Source organism: Budorcas taxicolor, chromosome 14 (genome assembly GCF_023091745.1).
Source record: "Budorcas taxicolor isolate Tak-1 chromosome 14, Takin1.1, whole genome shotgun sequence".
Lineage (NCBI taxonomy): Eukaryota > Metazoa > Chordata > Mammalia > Artiodactyla > Bovidae > Budorcas > Budorcas taxicolor.
Window position 1 is genome coordinate 63,736,225 of NC_068923.1, and position 16,783 is coordinate 63,753,007.

The window sequence follows — 16,783 nt, forward strand, 5'->3', positions numbered from 1 at the left end:
TCCTCTATCATCCCCTTTGCCTCCCACCTTCAATCTTTCCCAGCATCAGGGTCTTTTCAAATGATTCATTTCTTCGCATCAGGTGGCCAAAGTATTGGAGTTTCAGCTACAGTATCAGTCCTTCCAAAGAACATTCAGGACTGATTTCCTTTAGGATGGACTGGTTGGATCTTCTTTCAGTCCAAGGGACTCTCAAGAGTATTCCCCAGCACCACAGTTCAAAAGCATCAATTCTTTGGTGCTCAGCTTTCTTTATAATTCAACTCTCACATCCATACATGACTACTGGAAAAACCATAGCTTTGACTAGACGGGCCTTTGTTGGCAAAGTAATGTTTTTGCTTTTTAATATGCTGTCTAGGTTGGTTATAACTTTTCTTGCAAGGAGCAAACATCTTTTAATTTCATGGCTGCAATCACAATCTGCAGTGTTTGGAGTCCCCCAAGATAAAGTCTTTCCATTGCTCCCCCATCTATTTGCCATGAAGTGATGGAACTGGATGCCATGACCTTAGTTTTCTGAATGTTGAGTTTTAAGCCACATTTTTACTCTCCCCTTTCACTTCCATCAAGAGATTCTTTAGTTCTTCTTCACTTTCTGCCATAAGTGAGGGGTCATCTGCATATCTGAGGTTATTGGTATTTCTCCCAGCAATCTTGACTCCAGCTTGTGCTTCATCCAGCCCAGCATTTCTCATGATGTACTTGGTGTATAAGTTAAACAAGCAGGGTGACAATATACAGCCTTGACATATTCCTTTCCCTATTTGGAACCAGTCTGTTGTTCCATGTCCAGTTTTAACTGTTGCCTCTTGATCTGCATACAGAATTCTCAGAAGGTAGGTCAGGTGTTCTGGTATTACCATCTCTTGGAGAATTTTCCACAGTTTGTGGTTATTCACACACTCAAAGGCTTTGGCATAGTGAATAAAGTAGAAGTAGATTTTTTTTTTTTTTCTGAAACTCTCTTGCTTTTTTGATGATCCATTGGATGTTGGCAATTGGATCTCTGGTTCCTCTGCCTTTTCTAAATTCAGCTTGAACATCTGGAAGTTCATAGTTCATGTACTGTAGAAGCCTGGCTTGGAGAATTTTGAGCATTACTTCACTGGCATGTGAGATGAGTGCAATTGTGCGATAGTTTGAATGTCTTTTGGCATTGCCTTTCTTTGGGATTGGAATGAAAACTGACCTTTTCCAATCCTGTGCCCACTGCTTAGTTTAGTGTAGTTACTAAAATCTAAATTGAATCCTGTTATTCTATTATTCAAACTCTTAATCTCAACATGAGGTTCTAAGTAAAACTAATAAATATTCTACATAATTTTCCCAAACCAACCATCCTGAGTTAATCTCCTCCTACTATGTGCTTTATATACTGTGCTTCTGTCAAGCATAACATATGATGGCTCTTCAAATGCACCATAGTTTGTTGACTAGGAACTTTACAATTATTGCCCTCACATCCTGGAGTACTTTTTTCCAGGTCTTCTGATGCTAGCTTCCTAACTTTCATTCATATAAAAGAGTTCTCCTAGTTGGGAGACAATATTTTCAAATAATTTCTCACATTTTTACATGGCTCTATATTCATAGCATATTTATTCGTGTTTATTTATATTTTGGGATAGTAAAGATAGAGATTGTATCCCTCTATAAATGTATACACCAAGATTGTGAAGATTAAGATCTCAATTCTACATCCTGAGAAAACTTGCTCACATGCCAGGGTAATAATATATCTTTCTGGAGTGAAGATGAACAGGTTTTCTAGTGGTCACTTTTAAAGACTATCCTGAACATTTCTTAGTGGTGAAACAACATATACAACATCCATTTGGCCCCACTTCTGCATTACTCCCATGGGACTCGGAAGGGTAACCCAATGACGCAAACATGGAACTCACAATACTTGCCATATTCTGTGAGTAATCTACTTGGATTAAATCATTGGTCTTTAGCTATTAACTCAAATTCCAGTCCCTCTTCCTTCCCTGGAAATCAGGGAGATGGGACTGAAAATTCCTACCCTCTAATTGCATGGTTTGTTCTCCTACCAAACAGCTCCTTCTTTAGACTGGGTCCAAACCACCTGACTGATATAAGACATATTTTATGACTCTTAGAAAATGCCAAAGGTTTAAGGAGCTATGTGCCAGAAAAGGGGACAAAGACCGACTTAACATTTCTTATTATAAATCACAACAGTTTTTTTTAGAGATTAGATAATTTCCTTGTTCAAGATCCTTGTTTTCTATCAATCAAAACAAGATCGTATTTCTTATTATATTTTATAAGGTCCTTCATGATTGTCCCATACCTACATCTAAAAACACATTTACCCACTTCCTCCTTTTTTCTTCCTCCTCTCCACCTTCCACTCAATCTTCAAATCAGGTTGGGAAACTGCTGTTTGGTTGAAGGTCATTCATTGTACCACCTCTTACTGTTTCACATTCTGTACTGCTTCTCCTCTTTGTGGAACACATTTCTACACATATCTAGCAGGTGAAAACCTATTGATTTTTCAAAATTCAGTTAAATTGTCTCATCCTGTAAACCATCCTTCATTCAGAAGTACTGGCTACTACCTTTTGTGACAACTCTGCAGATAAAAGGCTTTTATTTTTCTGCATATAGCTTTGCTAGTATACTCATTTATATGTCCAACTTTCTTTTCCCTTAAATACCCCACACTCCTATCAAGCTCTTTAGTGGATGCCATTTATTTAGTTCCTATCAAGTACCAGATACTGTACCATTCATTCTAGAAGTCTATGAAGTAGATGGTAATCCTATTTCAGGTTCATATGTTAAAATACTGCTCAAAGACAAAGTTGTTAAGGAGGAGAGGCAGGATGTTAAGCAGCCTTTCAATTCCCAAGGCTCTAGTCTACGTTACTGTATGAATTTCATAACACCAATTTGAAAGAGGCAATATCATTTCCTTTACATAGGTGATAAATCTGAGCCTCAGAAATGTTACAATTTATTCATATTCAGAGATAAGATCTTGTTTTTTTTTTTTTCTCCTTAAATTTTAGGGCATCATATATAGTAACTACAGAATAAGAGATTTATAGATAAATAAATAGATAAATATCTACATGACCACATGAGTTTACAGAGAAAAAAAATCAAAGGGACTGAGAAAGTTTAGGTAATGAGAGTTTTGGACCCAGTAAATGAGTGACATAAGCAGGTTTATTGAATAAAAAACCTATTAGGTTCCATATGGCAGGTCTTGTTTTAATTATTCTAAGTGTGAGATGAATATGAGGCTTTCATTAAATATTTTTAACAAGAAAATTGAGATAATTTCAGTATAAACTCCAAGCCTGTTTGTGGCAAATGTTTCCTGGATTAACTTAATTTGTGGAAAGCTTAATTTCTCATATTCTGACCCACATCTGTCAATCAAAGTAAATACTCTTTAACACCAGGCACTGAAAAGTGAGACAAAGTCTTATTTATTGGGTGTAGTTGTGAAGATAGCAGATCAGTGGCACTATTGATTCATTAATTTAATAAGCAATTATTGGTCTTCTGCCATGTACAGGATGCTGTGACAGGTAACTATTACTCATTCAGAAGTGAAGCAAACACATTTTAGAGAGGGAAGCATGTAATCAATAAGTACACAAGGAAATAAGTTTATAAATAACATGCACAGTACTATGAAGGAAATAAACACATGGCCATGATAAAACAAAAATCCATGGTGATGCACATGCCAAGGAAGGGGAAATTTCTTGATCAGGTGGTCAGGAAATTCCTCTCTGAAGACATGACATTTGAGTTTAGAAGGTAAATAAAACTAAAAGAGTGCAAGAAAGAGAATCCTCAGAAGATACAACATGTACAATGACCAGAGGTAGGTAAGAGAACTTGGCATGTTCTATAACAGAGTGAAAACCAGAATGGAGAGAATGCTATTTTAAACTTAATGAGGATTATAAGTTATTTTCTTTTATCAGTCAAGCCTAAGTAACTGCTAGCATAATTGCCTTGCTTTCTTCTAAAGATAAATTGATAGATGGATTGACTTGGGTCTCAAATTAGTATCTGGGAAAGCAAAATGTGCCAACTGTTGGTCTCTAGCAAATGATACTCCCAGAGGTGCCAACCCCACTGTTAAACATGGGTAGCCTTTGGACTCTTTCACATGTAGCTGTTATATCAAAACTGCAAATACTGAAGTATTTTTCTCTGGCTTAACCTTTTATAGCTTTATCTATATAAAAACAGATGAAGTGACATAGAACTGAGCTCATGTTCAGGCTACACTTATTAACACTATGTTACTATGTTCTAGTTTCTCAACCTCTCAGGGCCTCCATTTACTTATAGTCTAGAAAATCAGTGATAATAAGATTGATCTCATGGGATTTTTGTGAGGATTTAGTAAGATAATTCACATAAATCCCTTAGCAAAATGCCTATAGTGTATAGCAGATTTCAGTATATATTGACAATTATTACTTGGTTAAAAAAGATTTTGCTCTGGTTACAAGCAAAACATTTCTATAGCCATATTACGCTGACATATAGAATTCTCTCAAATTTAATTTCATCAGTAGAATAAATGTATGACATCTGTGAACATTAGGCTAAACTGCGTTTTACCACTAGAAAAATAAGAATGGGAAATATAAAACCCTACTATAGAGAAAAATCCCCAAATTCCATGTTAATAGCTGCTTTTTAAAAAAATTTCAACAATAATTATATATAAATTCAAATACAGTTTGTTGTTTCATTTTATATAATTATATGTTTAGAAAATTGAGTGTTAATAGAGTAAAAAAATCTTATAAGAAATATTATCTACCTATGAAAATAGAAATTATTGCTAGAAACAGTTTAAGTGAGGAGGGGTACTGGAGTGTGTGTTGGTGTATGTGTGTACTGATGTGAGAAAGGGTTAAGAGAAGAATGAGAAGTGGAAGTTTTGCTATATAATTGGTAGAGAGATTGAGAACAGTAACAAAAGGTAGAAGCTAATATGGATTTATTTGGATATGGAATTTAAAAGATGATTAGCTCAAAATCCAGGCTTAAGACCAAATACGTAATGATTTTATAAGCTGCCATTAAAAACTACTACACAATAAATACTCAGGGTTGTGGAGGACAATAAACTCTGGGTGCTAAAGAGAAAACATAAGATGAACAGGCCATATTCTTATAATCATGTCCACTTGATTATATAACAATATATTTTTTTTAATTTATCTACCTTCAACATCTATTGCAATCTTACATTTCTCAAAGAATAGAAATCTATTCTTTCAGTTTCCCAGGTCAAACTTCTCAGCCATTTTTGATGCATCTCTTTAAATATTTCCCACCCTCATCAGCAAATCCTGTAAAATATACTTTGGAAAATAAATGAAAAATGCAACTAGTTTTCAGAATCACTATCACAACCCCTTGCTGTGATACTATCAATTCTCTAAGTCTTTGCAATAGCTTCCACTTTTGTTCTCAATGGTCTATTTTCCATCCAGTAACCAAAAACCAGAAAGATCTGGTAATATTGCATTTTGGTTGAAAAATCAATCAAGTAACTTCCCCCTCACACACATTAAGTTGATGTTTTTAAATGACCTACCAGGTCACCAGCTATGTCACTGGTCTAATTTTTTATCATTTTTTTCCCTCAACTCTGCTACTTTAAAAATGCTCATTCATTATCTTCATTGTTAAGCCTATTTCTGCTTTAGAAGCTATCAATCACTAATCCTTTGATCCTTCAGATACTGCATTCAGATATCTGATAAAAAATCACTTCCACAAAATCCTTTCCTGATAACAATATAAAAAATACTATACCCATCCACGTCTTATTATCCAACTTTGTTCTGTTTTTCCCTAAAACATCAATTAATACCAAATTGTAGTAATTTATGTTTGTAGCCTTTCTTCTCTCACTACTAAATCATATTCAATCAGGGATTTTTCTGAAGGAGAAGACTTTGCTTATTTTTATCATCACAGCAACTTAAGGATTGTATATCATACATTGTAGGAACTCAGTAATATTAGATTTTTTAAAATCAATGTGAATTACTTCATAAAAATAATAGATACAATGCAAGTAATGAGCTCAAGAAAAAAAATAAGCAATTAATGAATAATTCTAAGTACAATTTGACATCCAAGAAAGAAAGAAATGGTAGATTATTCCTTCAAAATTAATGTGACTAATATTTTGATTACGCATTAAAACTTATTATCAAAGAATAGAAACAAACATTTTTCTGATTATTAATAAATGTTTTTCCCTTACCAGGAAAATAGACTGCAATACAGAAGTATGTCCTTCCTTCCTCATCAAAGATGTAAGTAAGCTATAGCAAGTCCAGAGAAAGGACCAGTCACAACACTTTTCAAAGTAGGATGGTTAGACAATGTGCTTTAATAGAATCTAGATTGACTATTCAGAGAAGGCAATGGCACCCCACTCCAGTATTCTTGCCTGGAAAATCCCATGGACGGAGGAGCCTGGTGTAGGCTGCAGTCCATGGGGTCGCTAGGAGTCAGACACGACTGAGCGACTTCACTTTCACTTTTCACTTTCATGCATTGGAGAAGGAAATGGCAACCCACTCCAGTGTTCTTGCCTGGAGAATCCCAGGGATGGGGGAGCCTGGGGGCTGCTGTCTCTGGGGTCGCACAGAGTCGGACACGACTGAAGCAACTTAGCAGCAGCAGCAGCAGCAGATTGACTATTACGAGTCCAATGTTCAATTCTAATGCAGACCTACTGAAAATGAATCTTTGAAAATTAGGTCCATGAATACTTATTTTTAAAAATAATCTTTCAGAATTTATGTACCTTAAATTTGAGAAATACTCTGTTATAAACATCTGTCATTGGACTTGTGTTGGCAAAGGCCTACTAGATTAAATGAATCATGTGTCTGAGCAGTCTTATTATCTTTATATTAAGGTATAAAATGTAAATTTAGAAATAATGAAGTCATTTTAAAATATTTTATGCAAATGAATCCAATTCAGTATTGTAATACTAATACAATAATTAATTGTAATTAATATTATGACTAATCATTTAATTCTAAATAAAATTTCTATCTAAATGAAAAGAATACATGGTCTTATTTCATTTTTCAAGCTGAACAGCTTAGAATCCTCTAACAAAACTGATTCAACAAAACAGACTATCTTTAAAAGAAAAATAGAAAAAGCAAGTAATATTCTCTCTATGTCTCTGTCTCTCAAATGTAACAATATGAATGTGTTTAATGAAATAATGACTAAAATAAGCAAAAAATAAGGTAACATTCAATGACTCAACACACCAGTCCAAATGGCCATCATCAAAAAATCTAAAACAACAAGTGTTGGAGAGGATGTAGAGAGAAGGGAATCCTCCTACACTGTTGTTGGGAATGTAAATTTATTCACCCACTATGGAGAACAGTATGGAGGTCCTTAAAAAATTGAAAACAGAGCTACCATATGACACTGCAATCCCACTCCTATATCCAGAGGAAAACATGGTCTTAAATTATACATGAACTCCAATGTTCACTGCAGCACTATTTACAATAGCCAAGTTATGGAAAGCAACCTAAATGTTTATCAACAGAGAAATGATAAGAGAGAAGTGGTACACATATACAATGGAATATTACTCAACCATTAAAAAGAAATAATGCCATCTGCAGCAACATGGATGGACCTAGAGATTGTCATACTGAGTAGTAAGTCAGAGAAAGACAGATTTCATACAATATCCATGGTGGTTCAAATGGTAGAGACTTTGTCTGTAATGCAGGAGACCAGAATTTGATCTCTGGGTCAGGAAGATCCCTTAAAAAAGGGATTGGCAACCCACTCCAGTATGCTTGCCTGGTGAATTTCATGGACAGAGGAGCCTAGTAGGCTACAGCTTATATGGTCACAATGAGTTGGACACAACTGAGTGACGGATTTTCACTTCACTTAATTTCTTATATGCAGAATATAAACAGAAATGATACAAATGAACTTATTTATAAAATAGACTCACAAACTTATGGTGGGAAAGGAAGGGAGAAGGGATGTGAAAGTTAGGGAGTTTGAGACTGACATGTAGACACTGTTATATTTAAAATGGAAAATCAGTGAAGAACTACTGTATAACACAGGGAGCTCTACACAATATTATGCAGCAGCCTGGATGGGAAGGGAATCTGGGGGAGAATGGATACACATATATGTATGGCTGAGTCCCTTCGCTGTTCACCTGAAACTATCACAAAATTTTTAATCAGCCATACTCCAATATAAAAAAGTTAAAGTTACAATATAAAAATATCTTTAAAGACAACAATGTACATTATGGTATGAGTATTTTTGAATTTGCGAAAATGACTAGCACTAAATAAAATAAAGTGCATATATTTATATATACATATCAGTTGATGAAAATATAAAAATAATTATGGTTTCAGGTGTTGGGGAAAGGCAGGCAGGGATAAGGCAGTGTAAGGATGAGGCACCTCAGTACAGACAGTTCAATTCAGTTGCTGAGTCCTGTGTGACTCTTTGCAACCCATGAACCGCAGCACGCCAGGCCTCCCTGTCCATCACCACCTCCCAGGGTTCACCCAAATCCATGTGCATCTAGTCGGTGATGCCATCCAGCCATCTCATCCTCTGTTGTTCTCTTCTCCTCCTACCCCTAATCCTTCCCAGTATTGGGGTCTTTTCCAATAAGTCAACTCTTCACATGAGGTAGCCAAAGTATTGGAGTTTCAGCTTCAACATCAGTCCTTCCAATGAACACCCAGGACTGACCTCCTTTAGGATGGACTGGTTGGATCTCCTTGCAGTCCAAGGGACTCTCAAGAGTCTTCTCCAACACCACAGTTCAAAAGCATCAATTCTTTGGCACTCAGCTTTCTTCACCGTCCAACTCTCATATCCATACATGACCACTGGAAAAACCACAGCCTTGACTAGATAGACTTTTGTGGGCAAAGTAATGTCTCTTGCTTTTGAATATGCTGTCTAGGTTGGTCATGACTTTCCTTTCAAGGAGTAAGTGTCTTTTAATTTCATGGCTGCAGTCACCATCTCCAGTGATTTTGGAGCCCAAAATCAAGCCCCAAAATAAAGTCTGACACTATTTACACTGTTTCCCCATCTATTTCCCATGAAGTGATGGGACCGGATGCCATGATCTTCGTTTTCTGAATGTTGAGCTTTAAGCCAACTTTTTCACTCTCCTCTTTCACTCTCATCAAGAGGCTTTTTGGTTCCTCTTCACTTTCTGCCATAAGGGTGGTGTCATCTGCATATCTGAGGCTATTAATATTTATCCCAGCAATCTTGATTCCAGCTTGTGCTTCCTCCCGCCCATAATGTACGCTGCATATAAGTTAAATAAGCAGGGTGACAATATACAGCCTTGACGTACTCCTTTCCCTATCTGGAACCAGTCTGTTGTTCCATGTCCAGTTCTAAATGTTGCTTCCTGACCTGCATACACATTTCTCAAGAGGCAGGTCAGGTGGTCTAGTACTCCCATCTCTTTCAGAATTTTCCACAGTTTATTGTGATCCACATAGTCAAAGGCTTTGGCATAGTCAATAAAGCAGAAACAGATGTTTTTCTGGAACTCTCTTGCTTTTTCAATGATCCAGCGGATGTTGGCAATTTGATCTCTGGTTCCTCTGCCTTTTCTAAAACTAGCTTTAACATCTGGAAGTTCATGGTTAACCTATTGCTGAAGCCTGGTTTGGAAAATTTTGAGCATTACTTTACTAGCGTGTGAGAAGAATGCAATTGTGTGGTAGTTAGTGCATTCTTTGGCAGTATAGACAAGCTAACGTAAATTAATAGTTCTTAGGTTGGGAACTGGATTCATATGATCTCACTCAAAATATAACTTTCAACAATGTATCTCTATTGAGATTAAATATTTAACTGAAAAAATGTGATCGTGCCTTTGATGAAAAAATATTGTTTGATTTTGGAATGTATGTGTCGGCATTCTCAAAATTATAAGTAGAAACAAATTTCAGGGTGTTGGGAGAGATTTACCCTGGAGATGGTACATTATTTACCTTAGACTCTGAAAACCAGTGATACATTAAGAAGCATAATCATTTAAGAACAAATGCAACAACTACAGCAACAAACTGTCAAGTAACAACACCCAGCATGCTCAATAAGAACATATATAGGGATTATTTGCTGCTTATGGGATAGGGGGCAGGAGGAGAAGGGGACGACAGAGGATGAGATGGCTGGATGGCATCAAAGACTCGATGGACATGAGTTTGAATGAACTCCGGTAGTTGGTGATGGACAGGGAGGCCTGGTGTGTGGCAGTTCATGGGGTCGCAAAGAGTCAGACATGACTGAGCAACTGAACTGAACGGAACTGATGGAAATGCCCGTTCTGGAAGGTTCCAAACAAATAGTATTCTTCAGTTAATATTTCAATAAATCTTCATCAATAAATTAAAGATATAATGTAGTAATTTCTAATGAAAAGTTCATGCTTTTCCCTTTTTATTTATTTTGACATCTTAGTGCATTCATTCTATATACTTTTGAAATCACTACACATTTTAAGCACAGTGATATTGATATAAGATAATTTACCTTTTTATAAGTATTGCTCTCATTAATATGCCTCTGCAGCCAAGGAAAAGGCAGTCTAATCCAAAGGGGAATTTTTTTTCACATAAAAAAAAGACAGATGTTCCTTCAAACTTAAAATAACTGAAGGTAAAAGAAATTTGATGCAAACAAATGTATGCCCATTGATGGATAGGAGTATGTCCTTCTAAAAGAAAAAGAAATCTGTTTGTTTTATCTGTGATTTAGGGTAAAATTCCACAGTGCCTTTAACTGCTTTCTGATGGTAGGAAGTTTCCTTCAGATCTGATTTTCAATGCCAGTAACTTCTATGATTTAAAAATATATATATTCTTAATGCATTAACCAGTTTGTCTGAAATCTTCTTTAATGTCTCCAAATTATTTTCTCTCACATTATACTTGCTGGATAGGATGAAATAGGTAACTAAAAATTAGTATTAATGATAATATGTTATTTTTTAATTTAAATATATTTAAAAGTTCACATGTAATAAGTTCTTAAAACATCAGAAACGGTACCAGAAACTATTACAAGCAATTTGCACATATTAAATCTTTTAAATACCAACATCTTATAAGCTAGGGACTTTTATCTCCAGGCAAAAGGGGAAAATAAATCATAGATAAGTAAATTGTACAAGGCCACATGCTTATTGAGAAGTGGAGCTAAGATCTGTAGTTAATTAATTACAGACCCCATGTTCTCATCTATTACACTGTAATATGTCAAGCTCTGTCAAAAAAAAAAAAAACCTGTTTCTAACTGAAAAATTAAATAGCTGGAAAAGTTAGCACAATTAAATATGCAATGCAAAGAAAACAAATTTTGAATATTTAGAACATTATCATCAAAAATTAAAATAACTATTTCATATATATTCATTAAAATGACATTTAAAATAATTCTGCTTTATAGTTATAAAACAAAGTCTTTCAACACCTAAGCTTTCTAGGTATGTAACCAATCATGTGCTTTCTTTATTCTATGATAAACTCTGTTATAGTGCTCTTTTGCAGGCCACTGAAATATGTATGGAATTTTAAAAACTGGTTATCCTTACACATTGTGTGTTAAGTCAATAGCAGTGAACAAACTGGGCTGCTTATAAAGTGGCTATATAAAAGTGCTAGGGAAAGAAAATTGCATTATTTTGGATCTTTCTAGTGCCCTGCCAGAATAGAAAATCATTAATATTTTCAGTCACACATGCATTCAGTCATTTCAGAAAAAAACATTTTGAGCCTATGAAACACAATAAGAGTAACAATAGAACTATTATTCTATGTCAAATAATAAAAATAGAATGATGAAGAGAAAAATAATCACATTGTTCCAACCTTAGTTTTTGCAGAGTCCAAAAACTCAACCTTAGCCTCTGTGTGTGTGTGTGTGTGAGTGTGTGTGTGTACAGCTTTTACATATACAGTTTGAGGAAATAATGTCAATTTTAGGTTCTAGACCAGGGGTCAGAAGTTCAATTCAGTTGCTCAGTCGTGTCTGACTATTTGCGACCCCATGAGTCGCAAAGCACATCAGGCTTCCTTGTCCATCACCAACCTCTGGAACCTGCTCAAACTCATGTCCATTGAGTTGGTGATGCCATCCAACCATCTCATTCTCTGTTGTCCCCTTCTTCTCCTGCCTTCAATCTTTCCGCAAATCAGGGTCTTTTGTAATGAATCAGTTCAAGGTCAGTAACTGCAGCCCAAATGACTGACTTGTCCTTATGTCTATTGTGGTTTATCTTGCATGTTTAGCTAAGAAAGTATTTTTCACCTCCAACATTGGGAAAAAATAAAATAAAAATTGTGATATTGTGTGACACATGAAAATTATAGGAAATCAAAATTTAGTGTCTGTAAATAAGTTGCATTTTTTCTTTTTTAAACATATCCATGCTCATTTGTTTATGTATAGTCTACAGCTATTTTTATACTACGGGGAACAGGTTGAGTAGTATGAAAGTAGTATGTAGCCTAAAATATTTGCTATCTGTACTTTTATATAAATCTTTTCCCCCTCATATATACTATCCATATCTATTCATTTATGAAATGTTTACTGAAAAATTCTTACTGAATTACTGAAGCTAGTCATATTTAAATACTCTTTCTCTGAACAACTTACTAAACTCCTTCTTAGAAATTCACTCGCTGCCTATTTTTAACAGTGATTGTGACTGATTAATGCAATCTTTTAAAAAATACAAGTAATGTGTTTCTGTTTTCAAATACAGAGTATTTTATGTACATGTGATATGTACGTGCATGTGTGCATGCTAAGTCACTTCAGTTGTGTCCAACTCTTTGTGACCCTATGGAATGTGGCCTGCCAAGCTCCTATATGTCCATGGGATTCTCCAGGCAAGAACACTGGAGTGGGTTGCCAGACCCACCTCCAGGGAATTTTCCCAATCCAGTGATCAAATACACATCCCCTGCATTGGCAAGCAGGTTCTTTACCACTAGCGCCACCTGGGAAGCCCATATGTGATCTGACTGTTTAATTATGATGTCAATTTTTTTAAAAGTCTAAAGTGGAGTCTCTATCCACAAATAATATTTAAATAGGAAGGAATCATTACTTACTTATTTGCCAAAAAGTGGGCTTGTCTTTGTTGTAGCTGTGTTTTTTAAATCTCTAATGTTGGGATAGATTAAAGTTGCTGCTGATGTGCTCAGTCGTGGCCAACTCTTTGCAACCCCATGGACTGTATGTAGCCCACCATTTCCTCTGTCCATGGAATCTTCCAGGTAAGAATACTGGGGTAGGTTGTCATTTCCTTCCCCAAGATTAAGATGGGACTAAAGCTAATGTCAGGTGACAAAACTATATCTCAGATTCCACAAGAGCAGTTTTATTTTTCTCCTTGATTATATTTTGGGATTCTCTTGGCTTGTTTTCTTAGAAGAGTTTTATTTTCTTGTAGCTGATGATATTACAAAACCATAAATTCTAAAACAAATAAACAAACAAAAAAACAAACCAAACAAACAAAAAACAAATTCATATTGATGACCCAGATTAAAAACAAACATTATCTTCAGATTTCCCTACTGTTCAACCATATAAAGCCTTCCCTCCAGACTGAGTTTTTCACCAGAAAAATTTTTGGATCAACTATAAGAAAACTTTTCTAGTGTTAAAGTTTAGGCACACCACTAAAACAATGTGGTTTAAACTTCATTACTGTAAATAATCTTTTTCATTGACTCTTAATGTATGATACAATTTGACTAGAAATACTAATAATAAGTTGTCTATTAAAAATTGGTAGATTCCTAGGGTGGCCATAATCATCTTTTCTCATTATATTTTCATCTCTTAGGACCCCATTCATACCTAGAGTTTCTTTGATTACTTATATACAGCTTTGGTTACACAAAATCTGCATCAGCAGCTCCAAATTTCCCCATGAGCATCAAACCAGTGTTTTTAAATGTCTGTTGAATATAGTCCATTATATTTCATAGACAACTTGAACTCATACTGTCCAAACTGAATTCATCTACTTTTTCATTTTTTTTTTCCCCTTCTCCAAATTCACTTCATGGCCAGTATTCTTAATTTCAATGAATGGTAACAGTGTCTCCTCACTTTTCTGAATCCACTCATTCTGGACATTTTCCTCACACTTCCTCCTTGTTACCTGGCTTTCTGTTTTCCTACTCACTGACACAACTGATTAATATTTGTACATTTTAGCTCCTAAGAATCTTTGTCTCTGAGTACTAAATATGTAAGTATTTTCTTCATTTCAACAGTCACACCCTTAGTTTGGTTCATCATTTCTTATGCTTTTGATTTTTTTATTAGATTTTTTTACTAAATTCCCTAAATTTATTCTCAAACTATCCATCCTCTTCAATGTTTGCATAAATGAGTTAACAAATCTGCATTAAATAATTGAGTCCACATTGCCCAAATTAAGTCTAAATATTGTATTATTGCATAAGGAACTCTCAGTCTCCATCCTGTCTCCTGTAAAAATGCATGTCTTTTTACTTTAATTGTACACTATAATTCAGCCTTATGAATTAGAATCATTTTCCAGCACACACCATTCACCTTTGCTTCTGTGCCTTTTATCTCAATGTTCTCTCCACCTGGTTTTTTCCTCTTATGTTTCCTACCTAATTTCTACTGGTTCAAATCCAGCTTAGTTGTCATATTTTCACAAAAGTTTTTTCTAGTGTTGTTAGAAAAATGACAAAGAAATCCCCATATACATCCTTCCATAAAGCCAGTAAACAATCTGTGAAAAACTGTCAGATTCAACCTTTCTGGAACATGAAAAAATTACCAAAAGTTTGTGGCAAGCAGAGTAATGCTTCCATAATAAAAGCCAACTGAATCCTGGAAAGAACGAGAGCCTTGTGGCATAATTTCAACCTGCCCTGTTTCTACTTCACAGTCCCCAGTTATTCAATGTCTTTGAAGATAACAACCAACAACCCTTATATATGTACCAGTACCAGATGGAACAAAACAGAGCTCATTTACAAAAAAAATGTGGTTTATTTTGGCCTGTTGAGTAACTGCTCAGATGACCAGTTCAAAAAGGTTTGTCTTTGTCTTGCCCAATAGGAACTCTCCCAGTGCTGAGGCAGCTATCCGAGGCATTTGTCAAAAACTGTATAGGGAGACGTAATAGCCATCGTTTTCTGGGACAATGAATGTTGCTCAGTCGTGCCCAGCTCTTTGCAACCCCATGTACTATAGCATGCCAGGCTTCTCTGTCCATGGAGATTCTCCAGGAAAGAATAATAGAGTGGGTATCCATGCCCTCCTCCAGGGGATCTTCCCAACCCAGGGATCGAACCCACATCTCCAGCATTGCAGGAGGATTCCTTACTGTCTGAGCCACCAGGGAAGCACAATGAAAAATACCTGGAGCAAATCATTGACTAAACAAAAAGCTTGGGGAAAATGCTAGGGAATGAGATGCTTTAGGTAATGCATGTTTTTAAGCACCCCAAGTTATTCTTGGGAATCCAGAAAGTCACGAGAATTCCCAGAGCAGGGCACCTGTTCAAGAAAAAGATAAGGTTCCAAGCTATCATTTCGGATTGAACTTTATGCTCTACATAGGGAGGAAGTAGAGATTAAGGAAGACTTGTAAACTGCCTGGATCATTGTTGAAGATATGCTTAACAGGTAGAGGCATCAGCAAAGACTGGGAGTTTGCTGTTTCTCGGTATTTAAGCAAATCTTAGTTCTATCTCATCACTAAACCAACCAAATAGAGACATTAGTGGCCACACATGGAAAAGAATAGAGACTTTACAAAATTAATTATTCAGAATTACATTCACTATGATTGTATATATGTATGTATGTATACACAGACATACACATTGGCAGAGATGTATATTAGTGATAAACTCTGGCTATAAATGGGGATCCTAAGAAATAAAAATATAGTGAGAAGGGGAGATAATTGGATTTTTAGAGTTATCACATTATCATGTTAAAAATGATCAGTTTGACAACAAATATGATGAATACAAATAAACAAAAAAGTATGACCCACACACAGAAGAAAATAAATGCAAATAATAGAAACTGTCTGTAAGGAAGTTCAAACAGTGAGTTTACTAGACAAAGACTAACCTATTACATATTTCTATTTAGATGAAATGTCCAGATTAGGCAAATATATTGATAAAAATAGATTTTGGTTTCCCAGGTAAGGGCAGGGGGATATGAAATGAGCAATGGCTGCTTAAGGGGTACATACTTTCCTTTGGAGGAGATTAAAATTTTCTGGAATTAGATTGTGGTGATAGTTGCAAAAGTCTGTGAATTTGCTACATACCCAGTATAAATACAGTGGCTAAAGGGGTGAGATTTTTTGTTACATGAATTCATCTCAATAAAAACAAGTCCCTCCCCTCGGCAAAAGGCTTTCAAGACCTTTCCACATTAGGTTTGCTGTTCCTTATAGATATAGAAATCTGGAGAAGGAAATGGTAACCCACTCCCAATATTCTTGCCTGGAGAATCCCATGGACAGAGGAGCCTAGTGGGCAACCGTCCATGATGTCCCAAAGAGTCAGACATGACTGAGCTACTAACATTTCTTTATGACAGATATCAGAGTCTCTTAAAATTTCTATTTCCTTGCATGTTTTTCACCTTAACTGGAAGCTTAAGAGGA